Source organism: Triticum urartu, unplaced genomic scaffold (genome assembly GCF_056163025.1).
Source record: "Triticum urartu cultivar PI428250 unplaced genomic scaffold, HENAU_Tu73 scaffold1, whole genome shotgun sequence".
In the NCBI taxonomy this organism is placed as follows: Eukaryota; Viridiplantae; Streptophyta; class Magnoliopsida; order Poales; family Poaceae; genus Triticum; species Triticum urartu.
Window position 1 is genome coordinate 633,564 of NW_028259461.1, and position 20,386 is coordinate 653,949.

At 49.4% G+C, this 20,386-nt stretch overlaps 61 non-coding genes and 1 pseudogene across 61 annotated transcripts; all 62 read right to left on the reverse strand.

The window, feature by feature from the left end:
- Positions 1-140: 140 nt before the first annotated feature.
- LOC147955769 (5S ribosomal RNA) lies at positions 141-259 on the reverse strand. The gene has a single exon (XR_015612634.1). It is a non-coding gene; the product is annotated as a 5S ribosomal RNA (ribosomal RNA).
- Positions 260-468: 209 nt separating this feature from the next.
- On the reverse strand, positions 469-587 carry LOC147955770 (5S ribosomal RNA). The gene has a single exon (XR_015612635.1). It is a non-coding gene; the product is annotated as a 5S ribosomal RNA (ribosomal RNA).
- Positions 588-796: 209 nt separating this feature from the next.
- LOC147955771 (5S ribosomal RNA) lies at positions 797-915 on the reverse strand. The gene has a single exon (XR_015612636.1). It is a non-coding gene; the product is annotated as a 5S ribosomal RNA (ribosomal RNA).
- A 209-nt stretch (positions 916-1,124) lies between these two features.
- On the reverse strand, positions 1,125-1,243 carry LOC147955772 (5S ribosomal RNA). Its single transcript, XR_015612637.1, has one exon. It is a non-coding gene; the product is annotated as a 5S ribosomal RNA (ribosomal RNA).
- Positions 1,244-1,452: 209 nt separating this feature from the next.
- On the reverse strand, positions 1,453-1,571 carry LOC147955773 (5S ribosomal RNA). The gene has a single exon (XR_015612638.1). It is a non-coding gene; the product is annotated as a 5S ribosomal RNA (ribosomal RNA).
- Positions 1,572-1,780: 209 nt separating this feature from the next.
- LOC147955774 (5S ribosomal RNA) lies at positions 1,781-1,899 on the reverse strand. Its single transcript, XR_015612639.1, has one exon. It is a non-coding gene; the product is annotated as a 5S ribosomal RNA (ribosomal RNA).
- Positions 1,900-2,108: 209 nt separating this feature from the next.
- On the reverse strand, positions 2,109-2,227 carry LOC147955775 (5S ribosomal RNA). Its single transcript, XR_015612640.1, has one exon. It is a non-coding gene; the product is annotated as a 5S ribosomal RNA (ribosomal RNA).
- Positions 2,228-2,436: 209 nt separating this feature from the next.
- On the reverse strand, positions 2,437-2,555 carry LOC147955776 (5S ribosomal RNA). Its single transcript, XR_015612642.1, has one exon. It is a non-coding gene; the product is annotated as a 5S ribosomal RNA (ribosomal RNA).
- Positions 2,556-2,764: 209 nt separating this feature from the next.
- LOC147955777 (5S ribosomal RNA) lies at positions 2,765-2,883 on the reverse strand. Its single transcript, XR_015612643.1, has one exon. It is a non-coding gene; the product is annotated as a 5S ribosomal RNA (ribosomal RNA).
- A 209-nt stretch (positions 2,884-3,092) lies between these two features.
- Positions 3,093-3,211, reverse strand: LOC147955778 (5S ribosomal RNA). The gene has a single exon (XR_015612644.1). It is a non-coding gene; the product is annotated as a 5S ribosomal RNA (ribosomal RNA).
- A 209-nt stretch (positions 3,212-3,420) lies between these two features.
- LOC147955779 (5S ribosomal RNA) lies at positions 3,421-3,539 on the reverse strand. The gene has a single exon (XR_015612645.1). It is a non-coding gene; the product is annotated as a 5S ribosomal RNA (ribosomal RNA).
- A 209-nt stretch (positions 3,540-3,748) lies between these two features.
- On the reverse strand, positions 3,749-3,867 carry LOC147955780 (5S ribosomal RNA). Its single transcript, XR_015612646.1, has one exon. It is a non-coding gene; the product is annotated as a 5S ribosomal RNA (ribosomal RNA).
- Positions 3,868-4,076: 209 nt separating this feature from the next.
- On the reverse strand, positions 4,077-4,195 carry LOC147955781 (5S ribosomal RNA). The gene has a single exon (XR_015612648.1). It is a non-coding gene; the product is annotated as a 5S ribosomal RNA (ribosomal RNA).
- A 209-nt stretch (positions 4,196-4,404) lies between these two features.
- On the reverse strand, positions 4,405-4,523 carry LOC147955782 (5S ribosomal RNA). Its single transcript, XR_015612649.1, has one exon. It is a non-coding gene; the product is annotated as a 5S ribosomal RNA (ribosomal RNA).
- Positions 4,524-4,732: 209 nt separating this feature from the next.
- On the reverse strand, positions 4,733-4,851 carry LOC147955783 (5S ribosomal RNA). The gene has a single exon (XR_015612650.1). It is a non-coding gene; the product is annotated as a 5S ribosomal RNA (ribosomal RNA).
- Positions 4,852-5,060: 209 nt separating this feature from the next.
- Positions 5,061-5,179, reverse strand: LOC147955784 (5S ribosomal RNA). The gene has a single exon (XR_015612651.1). It is a non-coding gene; the product is annotated as a 5S ribosomal RNA (ribosomal RNA).
- Positions 5,180-5,388: 209 nt separating this feature from the next.
- On the reverse strand, positions 5,389-5,507 carry LOC147955785 (5S ribosomal RNA). The gene has a single exon (XR_015612652.1). It is a non-coding gene; the product is annotated as a 5S ribosomal RNA (ribosomal RNA).
- A 209-nt stretch (positions 5,508-5,716) lies between these two features.
- On the reverse strand, positions 5,717-5,835 carry LOC147955786 (5S ribosomal RNA). The gene has a single exon (XR_015612654.1). It is a non-coding gene; the product is annotated as a 5S ribosomal RNA (ribosomal RNA).
- Positions 5,836-6,044: 209 nt separating this feature from the next.
- LOC147955787 (5S ribosomal RNA) lies at positions 6,045-6,163 on the reverse strand. Its single transcript, XR_015612655.1, has one exon. It is a non-coding gene; the product is annotated as a 5S ribosomal RNA (ribosomal RNA).
- A 209-nt stretch (positions 6,164-6,372) lies between these two features.
- LOC147955788 (5S ribosomal RNA) lies at positions 6,373-6,491 on the reverse strand. Its single transcript, XR_015612656.1, has one exon. It is a non-coding gene; the product is annotated as a 5S ribosomal RNA (ribosomal RNA).
- Positions 6,492-6,700: 209 nt separating this feature from the next.
- On the reverse strand, positions 6,701-6,819 carry LOC147955789 (5S ribosomal RNA). Its single transcript, XR_015612657.1, has one exon. It is a non-coding gene; the product is annotated as a 5S ribosomal RNA (ribosomal RNA).
- Positions 6,820-7,028: 209 nt separating this feature from the next.
- On the reverse strand, positions 7,029-7,147 carry LOC147955790 (5S ribosomal RNA). The gene has a single exon (XR_015612658.1). It is a non-coding gene; the product is annotated as a 5S ribosomal RNA (ribosomal RNA).
- A 209-nt stretch (positions 7,148-7,356) lies between these two features.
- LOC147955791 (5S ribosomal RNA) lies at positions 7,357-7,475 on the reverse strand. Its single transcript, XR_015612659.1, has one exon. It is a non-coding gene; the product is annotated as a 5S ribosomal RNA (ribosomal RNA).
- A 209-nt stretch (positions 7,476-7,684) lies between these two features.
- LOC147955792 (5S ribosomal RNA) lies at positions 7,685-7,803 on the reverse strand. Its single transcript, XR_015612660.1, has one exon. It is a non-coding gene; the product is annotated as a 5S ribosomal RNA (ribosomal RNA).
- Positions 7,804-8,012: 209 nt separating this feature from the next.
- Positions 8,013-8,131, reverse strand: LOC147955793 (5S ribosomal RNA). The gene has a single exon (XR_015612661.1). It is a non-coding gene; the product is annotated as a 5S ribosomal RNA (ribosomal RNA).
- A 209-nt stretch (positions 8,132-8,340) lies between these two features.
- Positions 8,341-8,459, reverse strand: LOC147955794 (5S ribosomal RNA). Its single transcript, XR_015612662.1, has one exon. It is a non-coding gene; the product is annotated as a 5S ribosomal RNA (ribosomal RNA).
- A 209-nt stretch (positions 8,460-8,668) lies between these two features.
- On the reverse strand, positions 8,669-8,787 carry LOC147955795 (5S ribosomal RNA). The gene has a single exon (XR_015612663.1). It is a non-coding gene; the product is annotated as a 5S ribosomal RNA (ribosomal RNA).
- A 211-nt stretch (positions 8,788-8,998) lies between these two features.
- Positions 8,999-9,117, reverse strand: LOC147955796 (5S ribosomal RNA). The gene has a single exon (XR_015612665.1). It is a non-coding gene; the product is annotated as a 5S ribosomal RNA (ribosomal RNA).
- A 209-nt stretch (positions 9,118-9,326) lies between these two features.
- On the reverse strand, positions 9,327-9,445 carry LOC147955797 (5S ribosomal RNA). The gene has a single exon (XR_015612666.1). It is a non-coding gene; the product is annotated as a 5S ribosomal RNA (ribosomal RNA).
- A 209-nt stretch (positions 9,446-9,654) lies between these two features.
- Positions 9,655-9,773, reverse strand: LOC147955798 (5S ribosomal RNA). The gene has a single exon (XR_015612667.1). It is a non-coding gene; the product is annotated as a 5S ribosomal RNA (ribosomal RNA).
- A 209-nt stretch (positions 9,774-9,982) lies between these two features.
- On the reverse strand, positions 9,983-10,101 carry LOC147955799 (5S ribosomal RNA). Its single transcript, XR_015612668.1, has one exon. It is a non-coding gene; the product is annotated as a 5S ribosomal RNA (ribosomal RNA).
- A 209-nt stretch (positions 10,102-10,310) lies between these two features.
- LOC147955800 (5S ribosomal RNA) lies at positions 10,311-10,429 on the reverse strand. The gene has a single exon (XR_015612669.1). It is a non-coding gene; the product is annotated as a 5S ribosomal RNA (ribosomal RNA).
- Positions 10,430-10,638: 209 nt separating this feature from the next.
- Positions 10,639-10,757, reverse strand: LOC147955801 (5S ribosomal RNA). Its single transcript, XR_015612670.1, has one exon. It is a non-coding gene; the product is annotated as a 5S ribosomal RNA (ribosomal RNA).
- Positions 10,758-10,966: 209 nt separating this feature from the next.
- On the reverse strand, positions 10,967-11,085 carry LOC147955802 (5S ribosomal RNA). Its single transcript, XR_015612671.1, has one exon. It is a non-coding gene; the product is annotated as a 5S ribosomal RNA (ribosomal RNA).
- Positions 11,086-11,294: 209 nt separating this feature from the next.
- On the reverse strand, positions 11,295-11,412 carry LOC147955803 (5S ribosomal RNA). Its single transcript, XR_015612924.1, has one exon. It is a non-coding gene; the product is annotated as a 5S ribosomal RNA (ribosomal RNA).
- A 209-nt stretch (positions 11,413-11,621) lies between these two features.
- LOC147955804 (5S ribosomal RNA) lies at positions 11,622-11,740 on the reverse strand. The gene has a single exon (XR_015612672.1). It is a non-coding gene; the product is annotated as a 5S ribosomal RNA (ribosomal RNA).
- A 209-nt stretch (positions 11,741-11,949) lies between these two features.
- LOC147955805 (5S ribosomal RNA) lies at positions 11,950-12,068 on the reverse strand. The gene has a single exon (XR_015612673.1). It is a non-coding gene; the product is annotated as a 5S ribosomal RNA (ribosomal RNA).
- Positions 12,069-12,278: 210 nt separating this feature from the next.
- LOC147955806 (5S ribosomal RNA) lies at positions 12,279-12,397 on the reverse strand. Its single transcript, XR_015612674.1, has one exon. It is a non-coding gene; the product is annotated as a 5S ribosomal RNA (ribosomal RNA).
- Positions 12,398-12,607: 210 nt separating this feature from the next.
- Positions 12,608-12,728, reverse strand: LOC147955807 (5S ribosomal RNA; annotated as a pseudogene).
- Positions 12,729-12,937: 209 nt separating this feature from the next.
- On the reverse strand, positions 12,938-13,055 carry LOC147955808 (5S ribosomal RNA). Its single transcript, XR_015612925.1, has one exon. It is a non-coding gene; the product is annotated as a 5S ribosomal RNA (ribosomal RNA).
- A 206-nt stretch (positions 13,056-13,261) lies between these two features.
- Positions 13,262-13,381, reverse strand: LOC147955809 (5S ribosomal RNA). Its single transcript, XR_015612928.1, has one exon. It is a non-coding gene; the product is annotated as a 5S ribosomal RNA (ribosomal RNA).
- Positions 13,382-13,590: 209 nt separating this feature from the next.
- On the reverse strand, positions 13,591-13,709 carry LOC147955810 (5S ribosomal RNA). Its single transcript, XR_015612676.1, has one exon. It is a non-coding gene; the product is annotated as a 5S ribosomal RNA (ribosomal RNA).
- Positions 13,710-13,917: 208 nt separating this feature from the next.
- On the reverse strand, positions 13,918-14,037 carry LOC147955811 (5S ribosomal RNA). The gene has a single exon (XR_015612915.1). It is a non-coding gene; the product is annotated as a 5S ribosomal RNA (ribosomal RNA).
- A 212-nt stretch (positions 14,038-14,249) lies between these two features.
- Positions 14,250-14,368, reverse strand: LOC147955812 (5S ribosomal RNA). Its single transcript, XR_015612677.1, has one exon. It is a non-coding gene; the product is annotated as a 5S ribosomal RNA (ribosomal RNA).
- A 209-nt stretch (positions 14,369-14,577) lies between these two features.
- LOC147955813 (5S ribosomal RNA) lies at positions 14,578-14,696 on the reverse strand. The gene has a single exon (XR_015612678.1). It is a non-coding gene; the product is annotated as a 5S ribosomal RNA (ribosomal RNA).
- Positions 14,697-14,905: 209 nt separating this feature from the next.
- Positions 14,906-15,024, reverse strand: LOC147955814 (5S ribosomal RNA). The gene has a single exon (XR_015612679.1). It is a non-coding gene; the product is annotated as a 5S ribosomal RNA (ribosomal RNA).
- Positions 15,025-15,233: 209 nt separating this feature from the next.
- Positions 15,234-15,352, reverse strand: LOC147955815 (5S ribosomal RNA). Its single transcript, XR_015612680.1, has one exon. It is a non-coding gene; the product is annotated as a 5S ribosomal RNA (ribosomal RNA).
- Positions 15,353-15,561: 209 nt separating this feature from the next.
- LOC147955816 (5S ribosomal RNA) lies at positions 15,562-15,680 on the reverse strand. Its single transcript, XR_015612681.1, has one exon. It is a non-coding gene; the product is annotated as a 5S ribosomal RNA (ribosomal RNA).
- A 209-nt stretch (positions 15,681-15,889) lies between these two features.
- Positions 15,890-16,008, reverse strand: LOC147955817 (5S ribosomal RNA). The gene has a single exon (XR_015612682.1). It is a non-coding gene; the product is annotated as a 5S ribosomal RNA (ribosomal RNA).
- A 209-nt stretch (positions 16,009-16,217) lies between these two features.
- LOC147955818 (5S ribosomal RNA) lies at positions 16,218-16,336 on the reverse strand. Its single transcript, XR_015612683.1, has one exon. It is a non-coding gene; the product is annotated as a 5S ribosomal RNA (ribosomal RNA).
- Positions 16,337-16,545: 209 nt separating this feature from the next.
- On the reverse strand, positions 16,546-16,664 carry LOC147955819 (5S ribosomal RNA). Its single transcript, XR_015612684.1, has one exon. It is a non-coding gene; the product is annotated as a 5S ribosomal RNA (ribosomal RNA).
- A 209-nt stretch (positions 16,665-16,873) lies between these two features.
- LOC147955820 (5S ribosomal RNA) lies at positions 16,874-16,992 on the reverse strand. Its single transcript, XR_015612685.1, has one exon. It is a non-coding gene; the product is annotated as a 5S ribosomal RNA (ribosomal RNA).
- Positions 16,993-17,201: 209 nt separating this feature from the next.
- On the reverse strand, positions 17,202-17,320 carry LOC147955821 (5S ribosomal RNA). The gene has a single exon (XR_015612687.1). It is a non-coding gene; the product is annotated as a 5S ribosomal RNA (ribosomal RNA).
- Positions 17,321-17,529: 209 nt separating this feature from the next.
- Positions 17,530-17,648, reverse strand: LOC147955822 (5S ribosomal RNA). The gene has a single exon (XR_015612688.1). It is a non-coding gene; the product is annotated as a 5S ribosomal RNA (ribosomal RNA).
- A 209-nt stretch (positions 17,649-17,857) lies between these two features.
- Positions 17,858-17,976, reverse strand: LOC147955823 (5S ribosomal RNA). The gene has a single exon (XR_015612689.1). It is a non-coding gene; the product is annotated as a 5S ribosomal RNA (ribosomal RNA).
- A 209-nt stretch (positions 17,977-18,185) lies between these two features.
- LOC147955824 (5S ribosomal RNA) lies at positions 18,186-18,304 on the reverse strand. Its single transcript, XR_015612690.1, has one exon. It is a non-coding gene; the product is annotated as a 5S ribosomal RNA (ribosomal RNA).
- A 209-nt stretch (positions 18,305-18,513) lies between these two features.
- On the reverse strand, positions 18,514-18,632 carry LOC147955825 (5S ribosomal RNA). The gene has a single exon (XR_015612691.1). It is a non-coding gene; the product is annotated as a 5S ribosomal RNA (ribosomal RNA).
- A 209-nt stretch (positions 18,633-18,841) lies between these two features.
- LOC147955826 (5S ribosomal RNA) lies at positions 18,842-18,960 on the reverse strand. The gene has a single exon (XR_015612692.1). It is a non-coding gene; the product is annotated as a 5S ribosomal RNA (ribosomal RNA).
- A 209-nt stretch (positions 18,961-19,169) lies between these two features.
- Positions 19,170-19,288, reverse strand: LOC147955827 (5S ribosomal RNA). The gene has a single exon (XR_015612693.1). It is a non-coding gene; the product is annotated as a 5S ribosomal RNA (ribosomal RNA).
- A 209-nt stretch (positions 19,289-19,497) lies between these two features.
- On the reverse strand, positions 19,498-19,616 carry LOC147955828 (5S ribosomal RNA). The gene has a single exon (XR_015612694.1). It is a non-coding gene; the product is annotated as a 5S ribosomal RNA (ribosomal RNA).
- A 209-nt stretch (positions 19,617-19,825) lies between these two features.
- LOC147955829 (5S ribosomal RNA) lies at positions 19,826-19,944 on the reverse strand. The gene has a single exon (XR_015612695.1). It is a non-coding gene; the product is annotated as a 5S ribosomal RNA (ribosomal RNA).
- Positions 19,945-20,153: 209 nt separating this feature from the next.
- LOC147955830 (5S ribosomal RNA) lies at positions 20,154-20,272 on the reverse strand. Its single transcript, XR_015612696.1, has one exon. It is a non-coding gene; the product is annotated as a 5S ribosomal RNA (ribosomal RNA).
- Positions 20,273-20,386: the final 114 nt, after the last annotated feature.

The window sequence follows — 20,386 nt, forward strand, 5'->3', positions numbered from 1 at the left end:
TGCTTTCCCCGCCGCTACACGCGTGAATAATGACCAACGAGCTAAAACTTACCGCAAACGTGCAAAATAATAAAACGTGGTAAATATATGTCGCGGCCGTGAGCTTTCTTTTGCACGCCGCGCAAAAAAATTTTAAAAAGGGAATGCAACACGAGGACTTCCCAGGAGGTCACCCATCCTAGTACTACTCTCGCCCAAGCACGCTTAACTTCGGAGTTCTGATGGGATCCGGTGCTTTAGTGCTGGTATGATCGCATCCGACATGTTACCCCCGTCTTCGTCCCTTATGCTTGCCCCTCCCAGCTCCACTACAAAGACGATCGTACTTTGCTTTCCCCGCCGCTACACGCGTGAATAATGACCAACGAGCTAAAACTTACCGCAAACGTGCAAAATAATAAAACGTGGTAAATATATGTCGCGGCCGTGAGCTTTCTTTTGCACGCCGCGCAAAAAAATTTTAAAAAGGGAATGCAACACGAGGACTTCCCAGGAGGTCACCCATCCTAGTACTACTCTCGCCCAAGCACGCTTAACTTCGGAGTTCTGATGGGATCCGGTGCTTTAGTGCTGGTATGATCGCATCCGACATGTTACCCCCGTCTTCGTCCCTTATGCTTGCCCCTCCCAGCTCCACTACAAAGACGATCGTACTTTGCTTTCCCCGCCGCTACACGCGTGAATAATGACCAACGAGCTAAAACTTACCGCAAACGTGCAAAATAATAAAACGTGGTAAATATATGTCGCGGCCGTGAGCTTTCTTTTGCACGCCGCGCAAAAAAATTTTAAAAAGGGAATGCAACACGAGGACTTCCCAGGAGGTCACCCATCCTAGTACTACTCTCGCCCAAGCACGCTTAACTTCGGAGTTCTGATGGGATCCGGTGCTTTAGTGCTGGTATGATCGCATCCGACATGTTACCCCCGTCTTCGTCCCTTATGCTTGCCCCTCCCAGCTCCACTACAAAGACGATCGTACTTTGCTTTCCCCGCCGCTACACGCGTGAATAATGACCAACGAGCTAAAACTTACCGCAAACGTGCAAAATAATAAAACGTGGTAAATATATGTCGCGGCCGTGAGCTTTCTTTTGCACGCCGCGCAAAAAAATTTTAAAAAGGGAATGCAACACGAGGACTTCCCAGGAGGTCACCCATCCTAGTACTACTCTCGCCCAAGCACGCTTAACTTCGGAGTTCTGATGGGATCCGGTGCTTTAGTGCTGGTATGATCGCATCCGACATGTTACCCCCGTCTTCGTCCCTTATGCTTGCCCCTCCCAGCTCCACTACAAAGACGATCGTACTTTGCTTTCCCCGCCGCTACACGCGTGAATAATGACCAACGAGCTAAAACTTACCGCAAACGTGCAAAATAATAAAACGTGGTAAATATATGTCGCGGCCGTGAGCTTTCTTTTGCACGCCGCGCAAAAAAATTTTAAAAAGGGAATGCAACACGAGGACTTCCCAGGAGGTCACCCATCCTAGTACTACTCTCGCCCAAGCACGCTTAACTTCGGAGTTCTGATGGGATCCGGTGCTTTAGTGCTGGTATGATCGCATCCGACATGTTACCCCCGTCTTCGTCCCTTATGCTTGCCCCTCCCAGCTCCACTACAAAGACGATCGTACTTTGCTTTCCCCGCCGCTACACGCGTGAATAATGACCAACGAGCTAAAACTTACCGCAAACGTGCAAAATAATAAAACGTGGTAAATATATGTCGCGGCCGTGAGCTTTCTTTTGCACGCCGCGCAAAAAAATTTTAAAAAGGGAATGCAACACGAGGACTTCCCAGGAGGTCACCCATCCTAGTACTACTCTCGCCCAAGCACGCTTAACTTCGGAGTTCTGATGGGATCCGGTGCTTTAGTGCTGGTATGATCGCATCCGACATGTTACCCCCGTCTTCGTCCCTTATGCTTGCCCCTCCCAGCTCCACTACAAAGACGATCGTACTTTGCTTTCCCCGCCGCTACACGCGTGAATAATGACCAACGAGCTAAAACTTACCGCAAACGTGCAAAATAATAAAACGTGGTAAATATATGTCGCGGCCGTGAGCTTTCTTTTGCACGCCGCGCAAAAAAATTTTAAAAAGGGAATGCAACACGAGGACTTCCCAGGAGGTCACCCATCCTAGTACTACTCTCGCCCAAGCACGCTTAACTTCGGAGTTCTGATGGGATCCGGTGCTTTAGTGCTGGTATGATCGCATCCGACATGTTACCCCCGTCTTCGTCCCTTATGCTTGCCCCTCCCAGCTCCACTACAAAGACGATCGTACTTTGCTTTCCCCGCCGCTACACGCGTGAATAATGACCAACGAGCTAAAACTTACCGCAAACGTGCAAAATAATAAAACGTGGTAAATATATGTCGCGGCCGTGAGCTTTCTTTTGCACGCCGCGCAAAAAAATTTTAAAAAGGGAATGCAACACGAGGACTTCCCAGGAGGTCACCCATCCTAGTACTACTCTCGCCCAAGCACGCTTAACTTCGGAGTTCTGATGGGATCCGGTGCTTTAGTGCTGGTATGATCGCATCCGACATGTTACCCCCGTCTTCGTCCCTTATGCTTGCCCCTCCCAGCTCCACTACAAAGACGATCGTACTTTGCTTTCCCCGCCGCTACACGCGTGAATAATGACCAACGAGCTAAAACTTACCGCAAACGTGCAAAATAATAAAACGTGGTAAATATATGTCGCGGCCGTGAGCTTTCTTTTGCACGCCGCGCAAAAAAATTTTAAAAAGGGAATGCAACACGAGGACTTCCCAGGAGGTCACCCATCCTAGTACTACTCTCGCCCAAGCACGCTTAACTTCGGAGTTCTGATGGGATCCGGTGCTTTAGTGCTGGTATGATCGCATCCGACATGTTACCCCCGTCTTCGTCCCTTATGCTTGCCCCTCCCAGCTCCACTACAAAGACGATCGTACTTTGCTTTCCCCGCCGCTACACGCGTGAATAATGACCAACGAGCTAAAACTTACCGCAAACGTGCAAAATAATAAAACGTGGTAAATATATGTCGCGGCCGTGAGCTTTCTTTTGCACGCCGCGCAAAAAAATTTTAAAAAGGGAATGCAACACGAGGACTTCCCAGGAGGTCACCCATCCTAGTACTACTCTCGCCCAAGCACGCTTAACTTCGGAGTTCTGATGGGATCCGGTGCTTTAGTGCTGGTATGATCGCATCCGACATGTTACCCCCGTCTTCGTCCCTTATGCTTGCCCCTCCCAGCTCCACTACAAAGACGATCGTACTTTGCTTTCCCCGCCGCTACACGCGTGAATAATGACCAACGAGCTAAAACTTACCGCAAACGTGCAAAATAATAAAACGTGGTAAATATATGTCGCGGCCGTGAGCTTTCTTTTGCACGCCGCGCAAAAAAATTTTAAAAAGGGAATGCAACACGAGGACTTCCCAGGAGGTCACCCATCCTAGTACTACTCTCGCCCAAGCACGCTTAACTTCGGAGTTCTGATGGGATCCGGTGCTTTAGTGCTGGTATGATCGCATCCGACATGTTACCCCCGTCTTCGTCCCTTATGCTTGCCCCTCCCAGCTCCACTACAAAGACGATCGTACTTTGCTTTCCCCGCCGCTACACGCGTGAATAATGACCAACGAGCTAAAACTTACCGCAAACGTGCAAAATAATAAAACGTGGTAAATATATGTCGCGGCCGTGAGCTTTCTTTTGCACGCCGCGCAAAAAAATTTTAAAAAGGGAATGCAACACGAGGACTTCCCAGGAGGTCACCCATCCTAGTACTACTCTCGCCCAAGCACGCTTAACTTCGGAGTTCTGATGGGATCCGGTGCTTTAGTGCTGGTATGATCGCATCCGACATGTTACCCCCGTCTTCGTCCCTTATGCTTGCCCCTCCCAGCTCCACTACAAAGACGATCGTACTTTGCTTTCCCCGCCGCTACACGCGTGAATAATGACCAACGAGCTAAAACTTACCGCAAACGTGCAAAATAATAAAACGTGGTAAATATATGTCGCGGCCGTGAGCTTTCTTTTGCACGCCGCGCAAAAAAATTTTAAAAAGGGAATGCAACACGAGGACTTCCCAGGAGGTCACCCATCCTAGTACTACTCTCGCCCAAGCACGCTTAACTTCGGAGTTCTGATGGGATCCGGTGCTTTAGTGCTGGTATGATCGCATCCGACATGTTACCCCCGTCTTCGTCCCTTATGCTTGCCCCTCCCAGCTCCACTACAAAGACGATCGTACTTTGCTTTCCCCGCCGCTACACGCGTGAATAATGACCAACGAGCTAAAACTTACCGCAAACGTGCAAAATAATAAAACGTGGTAAATATATGTCGCGGCCGTGAGCTTTCTTTTGCACGCCGCGCAAAAAAATTTTAAAAAGGGAATGCAACACGAGGACTTCCCAGGAGGTCACCCATCCTAGTACTACTCTCGCCCAAGCACGCTTAACTTCGGAGTTCTGATGGGATCCGGTGCTTTAGTGCTGGTATGATCGCATCCGACATGTTACCCCCGTCTTCGTCCCTTATGCTTGCCCCTCCCAGCTCCACTACAAAGACGATCGTACTTTGCTTTCCCCGCCGCTACACGCGTGAATAATGACCAACGAGCTAAAACTTACCGCAAACGTGCAAAATAATAAAACGTGGTAAATATATGTCGCGGCCGTGAGCTTTCTTTTGCACGCCGCGCAAAAAAATTTTAAAAAGGGAATGCAACACGAGGACTTCCCAGGAGGTCACCCATCCTAGTACTACTCTCGCCCAAGCACGCTTAACTTCGGAGTTCTGATGGGATCCGGTGCTTTAGTGCTGGTATGATCGCATCCGACATGTTACCCCCGTCTTCGTCCCTTATGCTTGCCCCTCCCAGCTCCACTACAAAGACGATCGTACTTTGCTTTCCCCGCCGCTACACGCGTGAATAATGACCAACGAGCTAAAACTTACCGCAAACGTGCAAAATAATAAAACGTGGTAAATATATGTCGCGGCCGTGAGCTTTCTTTTGCACGCCGCGCAAAAAAATTTTAAAAAGGGAATGCAACACGAGGACTTCCCAGGAGGTCACCCATCCTAGTACTACTCTCGCCCAAGCACGCTTAACTTCGGAGTTCTGATGGGATCCGGTGCTTTAGTGCTGGTATGATCGCATCCGACATGTTACCCCCGTCTTCGTCCCTTATGCTTGCCCCTCCCAGCTCCACTACAAAGACGATCGTACTTTGCTTTCCCCGCCGCTACACGCGTGAATAATGACCAACGAGCTAAAACTTACCGCAAACGTGCAAAATAATAAAACGTGGTAAATATATGTCGCGGCCGTGAGCTTTCTTTTGCACGCCGCGCAAAAAAATTTTAAAAAGGGAATGCAACACGAGGACTTCCCAGGAGGTCACCCATCCTAGTACTACTCTCGCCCAAGCACGCTTAACTTCGGAGTTCTGATGGGATCCGGTGCTTTAGTGCTGGTATGATCGCATCCGACATGTTACCCCCGTCTTCGTCCCTTATGCTTGCCCCTCCCAGCTCCACTACAAAGACGATCGTACTTTGCTTTCCCCGCCGCTACACGCGTGAATAATGACCAACGAGCTAAAACTTACCGCAAACGTGCAAAATAATAAAACGTGGTAAATATATGTCGCGGCCGTGAGCTTTCTTTTGCACGCCGCGCAAAAAAATTTTAAAAAGGGAATGCAACACGAGGACTTCCCAGGAGGTCACCCATCCTAGTACTACTCTCGCCCAAGCACGCTTAACTTCGGAGTTCTGATGGGATCCGGTGCTTTAGTGCTGGTATGATCGCATCCGACATGTTACCCCCGTCTTCGTCCCTTATGCTTGCCCCTCCCAGCTCCACTACAAAGACGATCGTACTTTGCTTTCCCCGCCGCTACACGCGTGAATAATGACCAACGAGCTAAAACTTACCGCAAACGTGCAAAATAATAAAACGTGGTAAATATATGTCGCGGCCGTGAGCTTTCTTTTGCACGCCGCGCAAAAAAATTTTAAAAAGGGAATGCAACACGAGGACTTCCCAGGAGGTCACCCATCCTAGTACTACTCTCGCCCAAGCACGCTTAACTTCGGAGTTCTGATGGGATCCGGTGCTTTAGTGCTGGTATGATCGCATCCGACATGTTACCCCCGTCTTCGTCCCTTATGCTTGCCCCTCCCAGCTCCACTACAAAGACGATCGTACTTTGCTTTCCCCGCCGCTACACGCGTGAATAATGACCAACGAGCTAAAACTTACCGCAAACGTGCAAAATAATAAAACGTGGTAAATATATGTCGCGGCCGTGAGCTTTCTTTTGCACGCCGCGCAAAAAAATTTTAAAAAGGGAATGCAACACGAGGACTTCCCAGGAGGTCACCCATCCTAGTACTACTCTCGCCCAAGCACGCTTAACTTCGGAGTTCTGATGGGATCCGGTGCTTTAGTGCTGGTATGATCGCATCCGACATGTTACCCCCGTCTTCGTCCCTTATGCTTGCCCCTCCCAGCTCCACTACAAAGACGATCGTACTTTGCTTTCCCCGCCGCTACACGCGTGAATAATGACCAACGAGCTAAAACTTACCGCAAACGTGCAAAATAATAAAACGTGGTAAATATATGTCGCGGCCGTGAGCTTTCTTTTGCACGCCGCGCAAAAAAATTTTAAAAAGGGAATGCAACACGAGGACTTCCCAGGAGGTCACCCATCCTAGTACTACTCTCGCCCAAGCACGCTTAACTTCGGAGTTCTGATGGGATCCGGTGCTTTAGTGCTGGTATGATCGCATCCGACATGTTACCCCCGTCTTCGTCCCTTATGCTTGCCCCTCCCAGCTCCACTACAAAGACGATCGTACTTTGCTTTCCCCGCCGCTACACGCGTGAATAATGACCAACGAGCTAAAACTTACCGCAAACGTGCAAAATAATAAAACGTGGTAAATATATGTCGCGGCCGTGAGCTTTCTTTTGCACGCCGCGCAAAAAAATTTTAAAAAGGGAATGCAACACGAGGACTTCCCAGGAGGTCACCCATCCTAGTACTACTCTCGCCCAAGCACGCTTAACTTCGGAGTTCTGATGGGATCCGGTGCTTTAGTGCTGGTATGATCGCATCCGACATGTTACCCCCGTCTTCGTCCCTTATGCTTGCCCCTCCCAGCTCCACTACAAAGACGATCGTACTTTGCTTTCCCCGCCGCTACACGCGTGAATAATGACCAACGAGCTAAAACTTACCGCAAACGTGCAAAATAATAAAACGTGGTAAATATATGTCGCGGCCGTGAGCTTTCTTTTGCACGCCGCGCAAAAAAATTTTAAAAAGGGAATGCAACACGAGGACTTCCCAGGAGGTCACCCATCCTAGTACTACTCTCGCCCAAGCACGCTTAACTTCGGAGTTCTGATGGGATCCGGTGCTTTAGTGCTGGTATGATCGCATCCGACATGTTACCCCCGTCTTCGTCCCTTATGCTTGCCCCTCCCAGCTCCACTACAAAGACGATCGTACTTTGCTTTCCCCGCCGCTACACGCGTGAATAATGACCAACGAGCTAAAACTTACCGCAAACGTGCAAAATAATAAAACGTGGTAAATATATGTCGCGGCCGTGAGCTTTCTTTTGCACGCCGCGCAAAAAAATTTTAAAAAGGGAATGCAACACGAGGACTTCCCAGGAGGTCACCCATCCTAGTACTACTCTCGCCCAAGCACGCTTAACTTCGGAGTTCTGATGGGATCCGGTGCTTTAGTGCTGGTATGATCGCATCCGACATGTTACCCCCGTCTTCGTCCCTTATGCTTGCCCCTCCCAGCTCCACTACAAAGACGATCGTACTTTGCTTTCCCCGCCGCTACACGCGTGAATAATGACCAACGAGCTAAAACTTACCGCAAACGTGCAAAATAATAAAACGTGGTAAATATATGTCGCGGCCGTGAGCTTTCTTTTGCACGCCGCGCAAAAAAATTTTAAAAAGGGAATGCAACACGAGGACTTCCCAGGAGGTCACCCATCCTAGTACTACTCTCGCCCAAGCACGCTTAACTTCGGAGTTCTGATGGGATCCGGTGCTTTAGTGCTGGTATGATCGCATCCGACATGTTACCCCCGTCTTCGTCCCTTATGCTTGCCCCTCCCAGCTCCACTACAAAGACGATCGTACTTTGCTTTCCCCGCCGCTACACGCGTGAATAATGACCAACGAGCTAAAACTTACCGCAAACGTGCAAAATAATAAAACGTGGTAAATATATGTCGCGGCCGTGAGCTTTCTTTTGCACGCCGCGCAAAAAAATTTTAAAAAGGGAATGCAACACGAGGACTTCCCAGGAGGTCACCCATCCTAGTACTACTCTCGCCCAAGCACGCTTAACTTCGGAGTTCTGATGGGATCCGGTGCTTTAGTGCTGGTATGATCGCATCCGACATGTTACCCCCGTCTTCGTCCCTTATGCTTGCCCCTCCCAGCTCCACTACAAAGACGATCGTACTTTGCTTTCCCCGCCGCTACACGCGTGAATAATGACCAACGAGCTAAAACTTACCGCAAACGTGCAAAATAATAAAACGTGGTAAATATATGTCGCGGCCGTGAGCTTTCTTTTGCACGCCGCGCAAAAAAATTTTAAAAAGGGAATGCAACACGAGGACTTCCCAGGAGGTCACCCATCCTAGTACTACTCTCGCCCAAGCACGCTTAACTTCGGAGTTCTGATGGGATCCGGTGCTTTAGTGCTGGTATGATCGCATCCGACATGTTACCCCCGTCTTCGTCCCTTATGCTTGCCCCTCCCAGCTCCACTACAAAGACGATCGTACTTTGCTTTCCCCGCCGCTACACGCGTGAATAATGACCAACGAGCTAAAACTTACCGCAAACGTGCAAAATAATAAAACGTAACGAGCTTATATGTCGCGGCCGTGAGCTTTCTTTTGCACGCCGCGCAAAAAAATTTTAAAAAGGGAATGCAACACGAGGACTTCCCAGGAGGTCACCCATCCTAGTACTACTCTCGCCCAAGCACGCTTAACTTCGGAGTTCTGATGGGATCCGGTGCTTTAGTGCTGGTATGATCGCATCCGACATGTTACCCCCGTCTTCGTCCCTTATGCTTGCCCCTCCCAGCTCCACTACAAAGACGATCGTACTTTGCTTTCCCCGCCGCTACACGCGTGAATAATGACCAACGAGCTAAAACTTACCGCAAACGTGCAAAATAATAAAACGTGGTAAATATATGTCGCGGCCGTGAGCTTTCTTTTGCACGCCGCGCAAAAAAATTTTAAAAAGGGAATGCAACACGAGGACTTCCCAGGAGGTCACCCATCCTAGTACTACTCTCGCCCAAGCACGCTTAACTTCGGAGTTCTGATGGGATCCGGTGCTTTAGTGCTGGTATGATCGCATCCGACATGTTACCCCCGTCTTCGTCCCTTATGCTTGCCCCTCCCAGCTCCACTACAAAGACGATCGTACTTTGCTTTCCCCGCCGCTACACGCGTGAATAATGACCAACGAGCTAAAACTTACCGCAAACGTGCAAAATAATAAAACGTGGTAAATATATGTCGCGGCCGTGAGCTTTCTTTTGCACGCCGCGCAAAAAAATTTTAAAAAGGGAATGCAACACGAGGACTTCCCAGGAGGTCACCCATCCTAGTACTACTCTCGCCCAAGCACGCTTAACTTCGGAGTTCTGATGGGATCCGGTGCTTTAGTGCTGGTATGATCGCATCCGACATGTTACCCCCGTCTTCGTCCCTTATGCTTGCCCCTCCCAGCTCCACTACAAAGACGATCGTACTTTGCTTTCCCCGCCGCTACACGCGTGAATAATGACCAACGAGCTAAAACTTACCGCAAACGTGCAAAATAATAAAACGTGGTAAATATATGTCGCGGCCGTGAGCTTTCTTTTGCACGCCGCGCAAAAAAATTTTAAAAAGGGAATGCAACACGAGGACTTCCCAGGAGGTCACCCATCCTAGTACTACTCTCGCCCAAGCACGCTTAACTTCGGAGTTCTGATGGGATCCGGTGCTTTAGTGCTGGTATGATCGCATCCGACATGTTACCCCCGTCTTCGTCCCTTATGCTTGCCCCTCCCAGCTCCACTACAAAGACGATCGTACTTTGCTTTCCCCGCCGCTACACGCGTGAATAATGACCAACGAGCTAAAACTTACCGCAAACGTGCAAAATAATAAAACGTGGTAAATATATGTCGCGGCCGTGAGCTTTCTTTTGCACGCCGCGCAAAAAAATTTTAAAAAGGGAATGCAACACGAGGACTTCCCAGGAGGTCACCCATCCTAGTACTACTCTCGCCCAAGCACGCTTAACTTCGGAGTTCTGATGGGATCCGGTGCTTTAGTGCTGGTATGATCGCATCCGACATGTTACCCCCGTCTTCGTCCCTTATGCTTGCCCCTCCCAGCTCCACTACAAAGACGATCGTACTTTGCTTTCCCCGCCGCTACACGCGTGAATAATGACCAACGAGCTAAAACTTACCGCAAACGTGCAAAATAATAAAACGTGGTAAATATATGTCGCGGCCGTGAGCTTTCTTTTGCACGCCGCGCAAAAAAATTTTAAAAAGGGAATGCAACACGAGGACTTCCCAGGAGGTCACCCATCCTAGTACTACTCTCGCCCAAGCACGCTTAACTTCGGAGTTCTGATGGGATCCGGTGCTTTAGTGCTGGTATGATCGCATCCGACATGTTACCCCCGTCTTCGTCCCTTATGCTTGCCCCTCCCAGCTCCACTACAAAGACGATCGTACTTTGCTTTCCCCGCCGCTACACGCGTGAATAATGACCAACGAGCTAAAACTTACCGCAAACGTGCAAAATAATAAAACGTGGTAAATATATGTCGCGGCCGTGAGCTTTCTTTTGCACGCCGCGCAAAAAAATTTTAAAAAGGGAATGCAACACGAGGACTTCCCAGGAGGTCACCCATCCTAGTACTACTCTCGCCCAAGCACGCTTAACTTCGGAGTTCTGATGGGATCCGGTGCTTTAGTGCTGGTATGATCGCATCCGACATGTTACCCCCGTCTTCGTCCCTTATGCTTGCCCCTCCCAGCTCCACTACAAAGACGATCGTACTTTGCTTTCCCCGCCGCTACACGCGTGAATAATGACCAACGAGCTAAAACTTACCGCAAACGTGCAAAATAATAAAACGTGGTAAATATATGTCGCGGCCGTGAGCTTTCTTTTGCACGCCGCGCAAAAAAATTTTAAAAAGGGAATGCAACACGAGGACTTCCAGGAGGTCACCCATCCTAGTACTACTCTCGCCCAAGCACGCTTAACTTCGGAGTTCTGATGGGATCCGGTGCTTTAGTGCTGGTATGATCGCATCCGACATGTTACCCCCGTCTTCGTCCCTTATGCTTGCCCCTCCCAGCTCCACTACAAAGACGATCGTACTTTGCTTTCCCCGCCGCTACACGCGTGAATAATGACCAACGAGCTAAAACTTACCGCAAACGTGCAAAATAATAAAACGTGGTAAATATATGTCGCGGACGTGAGCTTTCTTTTGCACGCCGCGCAAAAAAATTTTTAAAAGGGAATGCAACACGAGGACTTCCCAGGAGGTCACCCATCCTAGTACTACTCTCGCCCAAGCACGCTTAACTTCGGAGTTCTGATGGGATCCGGTGCTTTAGTGCTGGTATGATCGCATCCGACATGTTACCCCCGTCTTCGTCCCTTATGCTTGCCCCTCCCAGCTCCACTACAAAGACGATCGTACTTTGCTTTCCCCGCCGCTACACGCGTGAATAATGACCAACGAGCTAAAACTTACCGCAAACGTGCAAAATAATAAAACGTGGTAAATATATGTCGCGGCCGTGAGCTTTCTTTTGCACGCCGCGCAAAAAAATTTTAAAAAGGGAATGCAACACGAGGACTTCCCAGGAGGTCACCCATCCTAGTACTACTCTCGCCCAAGCACGCTTAACTTCGGAGTTCTGATGGGATCCGGTGCTTTAGTGCTGGTATGATCGCATCCGACATGTTACCCCCGTCTTCGTCCCTTATGCTTGCCCCTCCCAGCTCCACTACAAAGACGATCGTACTTTGCTTTCCCCGCCGCTACACGCTGTGAATAATGACCAACGAGCTAAAACTTACCGCAAACGTGCAAAATAATAAAACGTGGTAAATATATGTCGCGGCCGTGAGCTTTCTTTTGCACGCCGCGCAAAAAAATTTTAAAAAGGGAATGCAACACGAGGACTTCCCAGGAGGTCACCCATCCTAGTACTACTCTCGCCCAAGCACGCTTAACTTCGGAGTTCTGATGGGATCCGGTGCTTTAGTGCTGGTATGATCGCATCCGACATGTTACCCCCCGTCTTCGTCCCTTATGCTTGCCCCTCCCAGCTCCACTACAAAGACGATCGTACTTTGCTTTCCCGCCGCTACACGCGTGAATAATGACCAACGAGCTAAAACTTACCGCAAACGTGCAAAATAATAAAACGTGGTAAATATATTGTCGCGGCCGTGAGCTTTCTTTTGCACGCCGCGCAAAAAATTTTTAAAAAGGGAATGCAACACGAGGGACTTCCCAGGAGGTCACCCATCCTAGTACTACTCTCGCCAAGCACGCTTAACTTCGGAGTTTCTGATGGGATCCGGGTGCTTTAGTGCTGGTATGATCGCATCCGACATGTTACCCCCGTCTTCGTCCCTTATGCTTGCCCCTCCCAGCTCCACTACAAAGACGATCGTACTTTGCTTTCCCCGCCGCTACACGCGTGAATAATGACCAACGAGCTAAAACTTACCGCAAACGTGCAAAATAATAAAACGTGGTAAATATATGTCGCGGCCGTGAGCTTTCTTTTGCACGCCGCGCAAAAAAATTTTAAAAAGGGAATGCAACACGAGGACTTCCAGGAGGTCACCCATCCTAGTACTACTCTCGCCCAAGCACGCTTAACTTCGGAGTTCTGATGGGATCCGGTGCTTTAGTGCTGGTATGATCGCATCCGACATGTTACCCCGTCTTCGTCCCTTATGCTTGCCCCTCCCAGCTCCACTACAAAGACGATCGTACTTTGCTTTCCCCGCCGCTACACGCGTGAATAATGACCAACGAGCTAAAACTTACCGCAAACGTGCAAAATAATAAAACGTGGTAAATATATGTCGCGGCCGTGAGCTTTCTTTTGCACGCCGCGCAAAAAATTTTAAAAGGGAATGCAACACGAGGACTTCCCAGGAGGTCACCCATCCTAGTACTTACTCTCGCCCAAGCACGCTTAACTTCGGAGTTCTGATGGGATCCGGTGCTTTAGTGCTGGTATGATCGCATCCGACATGTTACCCCCGTCTTCGTCCCTTATGCTTGCCCCTCCCAGCTCCACTACAAAGACGATCGTACTTTGCTTTCCCCGCCGCTACACGCGTGAATAATGACCAACGAGCTAAAACTTACCGCAAACGTGCAAAATAATAAAACGTGGTAAATATATGTCGCGGCCGTGAGCTTTCTTTTGCACGCCGCGCAAAAAAAATTTAAAAAGGGAATGCAACACGAGGACTTCCCAGGAGGTCACCCATCCTAGTACTACTCTCGCCCAAGCACGCTTAACTTCGGAGTTCTGATGGGATCCGGTGCTTTAGTGCTGGTATGATCGCATCCGACATGTTACCCCCCGTCTTCGTCCCTTATGCTTGCCCTCCCAGCTCCACTACAAAGACGATCGTACTTTGCTTTCCCCGCCGCTACACGCGTGAATAATGACCAACGAGCTAAAACTTACCGCAAACGTGCAAAATAATAAAACGTGGTAAATATATGTCGCGGCCGTGAGCTTTCTTTTGCACGCCGCGCAAAAAAATTTTAAAAGGGAATGCAACACGAGGGACTTCCCAGGAGGTCACCCATCCTAGTACTACTCTCGCCCAAGCACGCTTAACTTCGGAGTTCTGATGGGATCCGGTGCTTTAGTGCTGGTATGATCGCATCCGACATGTTACCCCCGTCTTCGTCCCTTATGCTTGCCCCTCCCAGCTCCACTACAAAGACGATCGTACTTTGCTTTCCCCGCCGCTACACCACGCGTGAATAATGACCAACGAGCTAAAACTTACCGCAAACGTGCAAAATAATAAAACGTGGTAAATATATGTCGCGGCCGTGAGCTTTCTTTTGCACGCCGCGCAAAAAAATTTTAAAAAGGGAATGCAACACGAGGACTTCCCAGGAGGTCACCCATCCTAGTACTACTCTCGCCCAAGCACGCTTAACTTCGGAGTTCTGATGGGATCCGGTGCTTTAGTGCTGGTATGATCGCATCCGACATGTTACCCCCGTCTTCGTCCCTTATGCTTGCCCCTCCCAGCTCCACTACAAAGACGATCGTACTTTGCTTTCCCCGCCGCTACACGCGTGAATAATGACCAACGAGCTAAAACTTACCGCAAACGTGCAAAATAATAAAACGTGGTAAATATATGTCGCGGCCGTGAGCTTTCTTTTGCACGCCGCGCAAAAAAATTTTAAAAAGGGAATGCAACACGAGGACTTCCCAGGAGGTCACCCATCCTAGTACTACTCTCGCCCAAGCACGCTTAACTTCGGAGTTCTGATGGGATCCGGTGCTTTAGTGCTGGTATGATCGCATCCGACATGTTACCCCCGTCTTCGTCCCTTATGCTTGCCCCTCCCAGCTCCACTACAAAGACGATCGTACTTTGCTTTCCCCGCCGCTACACGCGTGAATAATGACCAACGAGCTAAAACTTACCGCAAACGTGCAAAATAATAAAACGTGGTAAATATATGTCGCGGCCGTGAGCTTTCTTTTGCACGCCGCGCAAAAAAATTTTAAAAAGGGAATGCAACACGAGGACTTCCCAGGAGGTCACCCATCCTAGTACTACTCTCGCCCAAGCACGCTTAACTTCGGAGTTCTGATGGGATCCGGTGCTTTAGTGCTGGTATGATCGCATCCGACATGTTACCCCCGTCTTCGTCCCTTATGCTTGCCCCTCCCAGCTCCACTACAAAGACGATCGTACTTTGCTTTCCCCGCCGCTACACGCGTGAATAATGACCAACGAGCTAAAACTTACCGCAAACGTGCAAAATAATAAAACGTGGTAAATATATGTCGCGGCCGTGAGCTTTCTTTTGCACGCCGCGCAAAAAAATTTTAAAAAGGGAATGCAACACGAGGACTTCCCAGGAGGTCACCCATCCTAGTACTACTCTCGCCCAAGCACGCTTAACTTCGGAGTTCTGATGGGATCCGGTGCTTTAGTGCTGGTATGATCGCATCCGACATGTTACCCCCGTCTTCGTCCCTTATGCTTGCCCCTCCCAGCTCCACTACAAAGACGATCGTACTTTGCTTTCCCCGCCGCTACACGCGTGAATAATGACCAACGAGCTAAAACTTACCGCAAACGTGCAAAATAATAAAACGTGGTAAATATATGTCGCGGCCGTGAGCTTTCTTTTGCACGCCGCGCAAAAAAATTTTAAAAAGGGAATGCAACACGAGGACTTCCCAGGAGGTCACCCATCCTAGTACTACTCTCGCCCAAGCACGCTTAACTTCGGAGTTCTGATGGGATCCGGTGCTTTAGTGCTGGTATGATCGCATCCGACATGTTACCCCCGTCTTCGTCCCTTATGCTTGCCCCTCCCAGCTCCACTACAAAGACGATCGTACTTTGCTTTCCCCGCCGCTACACGCGTGAATAATGACCAACGAGCTAAAACTTACCGCAAACGTGCAAAATAATAAAACGTGGTAAATATATGTCGCGGCCGTGAGCTTTCTTTTGCACGCCGCGCAAAAAAATTTTAAAAAGGGAATGCAACACGAGGACTTCCCAGGAGGTCACCCATCCTAGTACTACTCTCGCCCAAGCACGCTTAACTTCGGAGTTCTGATGGGATCCGGTGCTTTAGTGCTGGTATGATCGCATCCGACATGTTACCCCCGTCTTCGTCCCTTATGCTTGCCCCTCCCAGCTCCACTACAAAGACGATCGTACTTTGCTTTCCCCGCCGCTACACGCGTGAATAATGACCAACGAGCTAAAACTTACCGCAAACGTGCAAAATAATAAAACGTGGTAAATATATGTCGCGGCCGTGAGCTTTCTTTTGCACGCCGCGCAAAAAAATTTTAAAAAGGGAATGCAACACGAGGACTTCCCAGGAGGTCACCCATCCTAGTACTACTCTCGCCCAAGCACGCTTAACTTCGGAGTTCTGATGGGATCCGGTGCTTTAGTGCTGGTATGATCGCATCCGACATGTTACCCCCGTCTTCGTCCCTTATGCTTGCCCCTCCCAGCTCCACTACAAAGACGATCGTACTTTGCTTTCCCCGCCGCTACACGCGTGAATAATGACCAACGAGCTAAAACTTACCGCAAACGTGCAAAATAATAAAACGTGGTAAATATATGTCGCGGCCGTGAGCTTTCTTTTGCACGCCGCGCAAAAAAATTTTAAAAAGGGAATGCAACACGAGGACTTCCCAGGAGGTCACCCATCCTAGTACTACTCTCGCCCAAGCACGCTTAACTTCGGAGTTCTGATGGGATCCGGTGCTTTAGTGCTGGTATGATCGCATCCGACATGTTACCCCCGTCTTCGTCCCTTATGCTTGCCCCTCCCAGCTCCACTACAAAGACGATCGTACTTTGCTTTCCCCGCCGCTACACGCGTGAATAATGACCAACGAGCTAAAACTTACCGCAAACGTGCAAAATAATAAAACGTGGTAAATATATGTCGCGGCCGTGAGCTTTCTTTTGCACGCCGCGCAAAAAAATTTTAAAAAGGGAATGCAACACGAGGACTTCCCAGGAGGTCACCCATCCTAGTACTACTCTCGCCCAAGCACGCTTAACTTCGGAGTTCTGATGGGATCCGGTGCTTTAGTGCTGGTATGATCGCATCCGACATGTTACCCCCGTCTTCGTCCCTTATGCTTGCCCCTCCCAGCTCCACTACAAAGACGATCGTACTTTGCTTTCCCCGCCGCTACACGCGTGAATAATGACCAACGAGCTAAAACTTACCGCAAACGTGCAAAATAATAAAACGTGGTAAATATATGTCGCGGCCGTGAGCTTTCTTTTGCACGCCGCGCAAAAAAATTTTAAAAAGGGAATGCAACACGAGGACTTCCCAGGAGGTCACCCATCCTAGTACTACTCTCGCCCAAGCACGCTTAACTTCGGAGTTCTGATGGGATCCGGTGCTTTAGTGCTGGTATGATCGCATCCGACATGTTACCCCCGTCTTCGTCCCTTATGCTTGCCCCTCCCAGCTCCACTACAAAGACGATCGTACTTTGCTTTCCCCGCCGCTACACGCGTGAATAATGACCAACGAGCTAAAACTTACCGCAAACGTGCAAAATAATAAAACGTGGTAAATATATGTCGCGGCCGTGAGCTTTCTTTTGCACGCCGCGCAAAAAAATTTTAAAAAGGGAATGCAACACGAGGACTTCCCAGGAGGTCACCCATCCTAGTACTACTCTCGCCCAAGCACGCTTAACTTCGGAGTTCTGATGGGATCCGGTGCTTTAGTGCTGGTATGATCGCATCCGACATGTTACCCCCGTCTTCGTCCCTTATGCTTGCCCCTCCCAGCTCCACTACAAAGACGATCGTACTTTGCTTTCCCCGCCGCTACACGCGTGAATAATGACCAACGAGCTAAAACTTACCGCAAACGTGCAAAATAATAAAACGTGGTAAATATATGTCGCGGCCGTGAGCTTTCTTTTGCACGCCGCGCAAAAAAATTTTAAAAAGGGAATGCAACACGAGGACTTCCCAGGAGGTCACCCATCCTAGTACTACTCTCGCCCAAGCACGCTTAACTTCGGAGTTCTGATGGGATCCGGTGCTTTAGTGCTGGTATGATCGCATCCGACATGTTACCCCCGTCTTCGTCCCTTATGCTTGCCCCTCCCAGCTCCACTACAAAGACGATCGTACTTTGCTTTCCCCGCCGCTACACGCGTGAATAATGACCAACGAGCTAAAACTTACCGCAAACGTGCAAAATAATAAAACGTGGTAAATATATGTCGCGGCCGTGAGCTTTCTTTTGCACGCCGCGCAAAAAAATTTTAAAAAGGGAATGCAACACGAGGACTTCCCAGGAGGTCACCCATCCTAGTACTACTCTCGCCCAAGCACGCTTAACTTCGGAGTTCTGATGGGATCCGGTGCTTTAGTGCTGGTATGATCGCATCCGACATGTTACCCCCGTCTTCGTCCCTTATGCTTGCCCCTCCCAGCTCCACTACAAAGACGATCGTACTTTGCTTTCCCCGCCGCTACACGCGTGAATAATGACCAACGAGCTAAAACTTACCGCAAACGTGCAAAATAATAAAACGTGGTAAATATATGTCGCGGCCGTGAGCTTTCTTTTGCACGCCGCGCAAAAAAATTTTAAAAAGGGAATGCAACACGAGGACTTCCCAGGAGGTCACCCATCCTAGTACTACTCTCGCCCAAGCACGCTTAACTTCGGAGTTCTGATGGGATCCGGTGCTTTAGTGCTGGTATGATCGCATCCGACATGTTACCCCCGTCTTCGTCCCTTATGCTTGCCCCTCCCAGCTCCACTACAAAGACGATCGTACTTTGCTTTCCCCGCCGCTACACGCGTGAATAATGACCAACGAGCTAAAACTTACCGCAAACGTGCAAAATAATAAAACGTGGTAAATATATGTCGCGGCCGTGAGCTTTCTTTTGCACGCCGCGCAAAAAAATTTTAAAAAGGGAATGCAACACGAGGACTTCCCAGGAGGTCACCCATCCTAGTACTACTCTCGCCCAAGCACGCTTAACTTCGGAGTTCTGATGGGATCCGGTGCTTTAGTGCTGGTATGATCGCATCCGACATGTTACCCCCGTCTTCGTCCCTTATGCTTGCCCCTCCCAGCTCCACTACAAAGACGATCGTACTTTGCTTTCCCCGCCGCTACACGCGTGAATAATGACCAACGAGCTAAAACTTACCGCAAACGTGCAAAATAATAAAACGTGGTAAATATATGTCGCGGCCGTGAGCTTTCTTTTGCACGCCGCGCAAAAAAATTTTAAAAAGGGAATGCAACACGAGGACTTCCCAGGAGGTCACCCATCCTAGTACTACTCTCGCCCAAGCACGCTTAACTTCGGAGTTCTGATGGGATCCGGTGCTTTAGTGCTGGTATGATCGCATCCGACATGTTACCCCCGTCTTCGTCCCTTATGCTTGCCCCTCCCAGCTCCACTACAAAGACGATCGTACTTTGCTTTCCCCGCCGCTACACGCGTGAATAATGACCAACGAGCTAAAACTTACCGCAAACGTGCAAAATAATAAAACGTGGTAAATATATGTCGCGGCCGTGAGCTTTCTTTTGCACGCCGCGCAAAAAAATTTTAAAAAGGGAATGCAACACGAGGACTTCCCAGGAGGTCACCCATCCTAGTACTACTCTCGCCCAAGCACGCTTAACTTCGGAGTTCTGATGGGATCCGGTGCTTTAGTGCTGGTATGATCGCATCCGACATGTTACCCCCGTCTTCGTCCCTTATGCTTGCCCCTCCCAGCTCCACTACAAAGACGATCGTACTTTGCTTTCCCCGCCGCTACACGCGTGAATAATGACCAACGAGCTAAAACTTACCGCAAACGTGCAAAATAATAAAACGTGGTAAATATATGTCGCGGCCGTGAGCTTTCTTTTGCACGCCGCGCAAAAAAATTTTAAAAAGGGAATGCAACACGAGGACTTCCCAGGAGGTCACCCATCCTAGTACTACTCTCGCCCAAGCACGCTTAACTTCGGAGTTCTGATGGGATCCGGTGCTTTAGTGCTGGTATGATCGCATCCGACATGTTACCCCCGTCTTCGTCCCTTATGCTTGCCCCTCCCAGCTCCACTACAAAGACGATCGTACTTTGCTTTCCCCGCCGCTACACGCGTGAATAATGACCAACGAGCTAAAACTTACCGCAAACGTGCAAAATAATAAAACGTGGTAAATATATGTCGCGGCCGTGAGCTTTCTTTTGCACGCCGCGCAAAAAAATTTTAAAAAGGGAATGCAACACGAGGACTTCCCAGGAGGTCACCCATCCTAGTACTACTCTCGCCCAAGCACGCTTAACTTCGGAGTTCTGATGGGATCCGGTGCTTTAGTGCTGGTATGATCGCATCCGACATGTTACCCCCGTCTTCGTCCCTTATGCTTGCCCCTCCCAGCTCCACTACAAAGACGATCGTACTTTGCTTTCCCCGCCGCTACACGCGTGAATAATGACCAACGAGCTAA